The following is a 5,314-nucleotide window of genomic DNA, read 5'->3' as shown; positions in this document are numbered from 1 at the left end:
AAATTAAAGAACAAACATAATTGTCACAAATAAAACCTTACACTCAAGACGATCACCAAGCAAACCTAGCCGCTCATAATGTCGTGAATCGTCATAACAATCAAACCTTTGTCCAATGGAATCAAAAACAAAGTCTCCATGTTTAGACCACTCAAGAACACCTTAGAACACCCCAAAATCGCCCCCTAATCAGTTACTAAATGAAAACCATGATTGGATTTGAAAAGACACAATAAAACATCATAAAATAGGGCAGTTACACATTTCTCGCTGGCCTCCACCGTAAGCTACGGTGGCCACCGTAGCTTACGGTGGCTTGGAATGGCTTACGGTGGGTCTCTACTGCCTTACGATGGAAGAAAAATGCTGGGGGCTACCGTAATTTACGGTAGCTACCGTAAATTACGGTAGGCTTCAGCATGCAATTTTGTTTTCAGCATAACTTTTTCGTTTCAACTCTGTTTTCTTCACCGTTTTCGCCTACGTTCTCGTAATTTCGTCCTCTATAATGCTATCCTCTTAATTCTTCCATACCAATAATTGATTTTTTCATCTATTCTTCGTCTTTCAATCTCCAATCCAGTCGCGCCTATTCGAAGCTTCATTCCTGCACTTTTAAGCCCCAAATGTACCTGAAACACAAGCAACCATAATTATCTAATTCTAGACAATTACCCGATTAAATGTGGGATTTTAATATCGTTTATACCACTTAAGGGTTGTCCTACGGACCACCCGTCACATCCCCACACTTAACCGTTGCTTGCCCCAAGCAACCAGTTCAACAAAACACAATTTATTCAAGCGATCAAGCACAAACCAAGCAAACAAATGTCCTCATTTACTAACTCTTTCCTAAAATTGCACATGACACACCCCTCACAAAACTCTCCTCTCGGCGACAAGCAATAACTAGCAAAGATAAGCTAGATCACACTTAAAACAAACGGGTGGTTGCACGAAAACAAGCTTGTAATTAAATCGGTCATTCGCCTAAATGATTTGCTAAACATGCACGTGAATCAAAGGAACTTAGAGGTTGTAACGTGGCAAGGCAAATGGGTTGGAAATGGAAATGGAAATACATATGCGAAGTAGCTAACGATTCAACCCGATCTTTTATTTCTAACTAAAACAAAACATAAACAACTATATACAAACTATCTCATTCATTTTTTTTTTCATTTTCATTGCTTTTTCTTTTTTTTTCTTTTCTTTTCATATCTGTTTTTTTTTCTTTCGATTTAACAAACATAACAAACAAGCATACTGGAACAAGATGATTATACTAATAGACCGAGTCAAATACGAGTTAATTTTTTAAGTGAAAGTAGGCACGGGTTAACAAAAGATCGGCTCAAAGCTCAAATGGGCTACTAAAGTCCAAACCCCCGCCCCTCTCGCTACCATGCTCATATATATAACTTATGAGGTCCAACCCCCCAAATCCCACACTCGCACACACCAAGACGAGGTTACCTAATTGCCCTTATCCTTTTCACATGCATATCAAGCTAAGGCCTCAAACCACATTCAAGCACAAGTTCTAATGCACCACCACCCATTGCCACTCTCATCAAGAAAAAATGTATTCTAATAAATTCAAGTAGTGGCTCAACTCTCACCAAGAAAGAACAAGGGGATATGGGTTGCCAATGTGTCATGTGGTTTAATACTCAAATGTTCAGTTTTGGACCATTTTTCGCTTGATTGTTAAAATTTTTACAATTTTTCAAAAATTTCCCCTCATCCCCACGCTTGGGATACATTGTCCCCAATATATGGTTTTGAAGGGAAGATCGCTTAAACGACTACAACATCAATTGTTGCTTCTCTACTCAAACCCCAATTTTTTTTTGTTTTTTTTATATATATATTCTAATTATTAAAAACACCACCAATCCTTCACAACCCATAAACTAAACAAATCAAAACACCACCCGTCCACCCAACCATAAACTTAAACATGAATATAAACACACATGTACAAAATGAGATAGAACACGACCTGATTAGTAAATCAGCAGTGTTGGTAGTGATGCATCTAAGGTGATCGGACAGGAACATAAGCATCTCTTGGATTCTCCGATATCTCAGCGAGGATGTTGCCAAACATCCCAAAACTTGAATCATTGCATCCGCGAGGATTGAAACGTAGTAACCTGCCAAAACACAAACACAACACCAAAACAGAACAAAACAAAACACGAATACAATACTCTGCATCCTCGGGCTGCCTCCCGAGAGCGCTAAGTTTAAAGGTCTTCAGCCAGACCATACCTGATAAGCGTTACGGTTTGTCAGTCTAATTGGCATGTTTGTCAGTCTAATTGGCATGTTTAGACTGCACTTGCGGGTTTCTCTAATCCACTTCATGATGTATACCCTGATCTCTTGTAGTTTCACTCTTCTCATCTTCTTCCTCGAACCCTCTTCCCCACACTTGTTATTTTGAATGATTGATATGGGAAGAGGTTCGGTACACATATTCATCTCCTCAAACTGTTCTGCCTCATCATCTGCACACACCATCTGATCCACCAGTGACTCTTCATCAGATAAAGGACTCATTGGTGTGGTATTATTCTCCACAACCTCCTCCTTCATGTGAGAATAATCTCTAATATCATCAGGTAATGGTGAAAGGCGTTGTTCTATTTCTATCTTCATTTTTAAATTTTGACACTTAGAAACTAAACAGCTGATTCGATCTTCATCGGAAAGGTTAGGTGCTGATAAATGTTGCTCGAGTCTGGACAAAGTTACTTCTAATATAGCAAGCTCTTTCTCCTCCTTGGTCCGATAAGTATAAACACCCTCGGGCTCAGAATATTCATTGGGATGATATTGTCGATATCCCTGATACGGTCTTAAGATATGCGCATCCATCATTTTTTTATTCCAATGCTTTGGGTTTTCTGAATACACTGTGCACACATCATAATCATAAGTGTGATCGCGACCGCAACAAAAACATAGACCATCCGTCCTTGTCTCATAATAAACATCCTCGTCCCGGTCATATCCATTCGAGTAATAATCATCCTCCATTTCTGATTCATAATCATCAACGTTTGATGGAGGTGGAAGCTGTGAAACATAAGACAACGGTTTTCCTTGTGCCCTCTGTAGGAATGTTTTCCGACCTGACGAGTCGTTCAGAAGAGCGCTTAGACTAATTCAGAGGCGGAATTCATTGAATTAATCTTTGTAAAGCTTGATTTCACTACTTAACGTCTCCTTTATTGATTAACTGTCAAATTACAAGTTCTTGGAGACAAACGGGCAGGGCTTCGCCGTTACACCTTGAAAAACACACACCCGGATCGCTCAAATGACCCACATATATATAGGCTCCATGGATCGCTTATTTGACCAGCATGGGTCGCTTATGTGACCAGCTTGGTTCGCTTATATGGACATGTCCATATAAGCGATCCTAGCATTGTACAAATAAGCGGACCAACTACCTAATGACCATAAAAGCTGACCTAATACTCTAAACACGTACACAATACGATCTGCCCTACCCTAAGACTCGAACGAAGATGTAGTCGACAGACAACTGCACCAACAGACTCCCCCTTGAATGTTGACGGAATCTTCAGTGAGAGTCTTCAATCATTCCCAGCTCTTCAATCTTGTTCAGTCTTCTTCAGGAACTCTGCCTGGAATCAAATCTTCTACAGGAACTTCTCCCTGGAAATATATGCCTGGATCTTTCTCTGGTTATAACTTTCGTCAGACTCCCCCTATCATCATGCTGGAATCTCTGTCTGGAAATCGTTATCACCATTGAAATCAACTCCTGGCTTTCTCTGTTTAAGCTCTTCTCTGGTTCTGATGTGTCTCCTGGCTATCTGTAGCAACAGGATCAAAAACCTGCAAGACTCAGACACACTATCTGATGAAATAATGGTTAACCGGGCAGGGTTAACACACTGGTCTCGTCCAGAAGGGTTAATCCCTTCCTCTCGAGGATCGCTGGCTGGATCACCGGTGGTTGATCTCCTGCACAAGGAAACAAGCCGTGACTCGTAACAAGGAGGATGGGGTGGGGGGTGCTCCTTGTTACCACTCTCCTGCGTGAGAATCAGTAGTTTGCTTGGGAAGCAAAGTAAGATAGTAGTAGTAGTGAGAGAGTTGTGAAGAGATACCTCAAACCTGGTTTGGGGTTCGTATTTATAGCCGAGGAGTGAAGGAGGATGATGATGGATGGACTGACGACGTGCTGCACCTTTGCAGGTGTGTTAGGCTTGTGGGTTGTGGAGGTTACGCCACGTCAGTCCATTGCTTACGTAGCTCTGACAGGTAACTGTCATTGGTGCCACTTGCACTGTGGTGTCAGTCCCACTTGTTGAGTGCATAGGATGTGGTGCAAGCCGCATCGCTACGTGCGGTAACATCTGAAGTTACCGCGTCTCCTACTTGTGACCAAGGAATACGCCAGATGGGGTGCTAGCCGCATCGTCGTCCGCGGAGACTATTTGCCTGCATCCCTTGTCGTGACGAAAATGCCCATATGGTGCGGTGTCAGCCGCACCGTTACGTTCATCTTCTTCTATGCCTGAGGTAAGGCTTTCTTGTATTGATAGAAGTGTTCACTGGATGCGGTGCGATGCCGCATCGCTGTGAATACTTCCGTTTTCGTACACCAGATGTGATGCTGTGTTGCATCACTCTACCGTTCTTATGTTCCATGCAAGTCCTCCTTCGTTACTAGATAGATTGGATTCAACCCTTGTGCTGACGCGTTCTCGCATGGGCACAAGTAGGTTGTTAGCTAGTGGGGGTTTTGATAAGGGTAATGGTCACTCGCGGTCGATGCTGACGCGAGATCTGGGACCATACCCCTTCAAGTCCCCCCAGTCTAGTGTTGCTGCCACATACAGGTTGTATGTGGGAGGAGTACTGGACTATGGTGTTTGGAAGGTAGTTTGCAGTCTGGAGAAGATCCTAGACCATGTGTGGTCTTTTCTGTATGTAAATCAAGCTGGAGGTCTGGAAGGGTTATCTGACGCCTCTTCCGTATCGGTAAAGGAATCTCGTCTGATGCGAAATTCTCAGCCGATTTATGTCACCAGGTGGCTTGCCACCTGTTGTTGTGCCGAAGGTCTCTTGGAGACTTTGTTAGTAATGCTGCACAAACTTCGAACCAACCTCTGAGATGGTGGTTTGAAGGTATGCAGAGGTTTCCCACCTCTGAAAGGTGGTCTTTGCTTCAAACCAATTGTTGAATTGGTGCATGAAGAAGAAAAGAAAACTTTTGGATCAATCTCTGAGATTGGGATCAAAAGTAGTGGATGCTTGTAAG

The sequence above is a fragment of the Helianthus annuus genome, chromosome 4 (genome assembly GCF_002127325.2).
Source record: "Helianthus annuus cultivar XRQ/B chromosome 4, HanXRQr2.0-SUNRISE, whole genome shotgun sequence".
Taxonomy (NCBI): Eukaryota; Viridiplantae; Streptophyta; class Magnoliopsida; order Asterales; family Asteraceae; genus Helianthus; species Helianthus annuus.
This window is presented reverse-complemented; position numbering follows the sequence as displayed.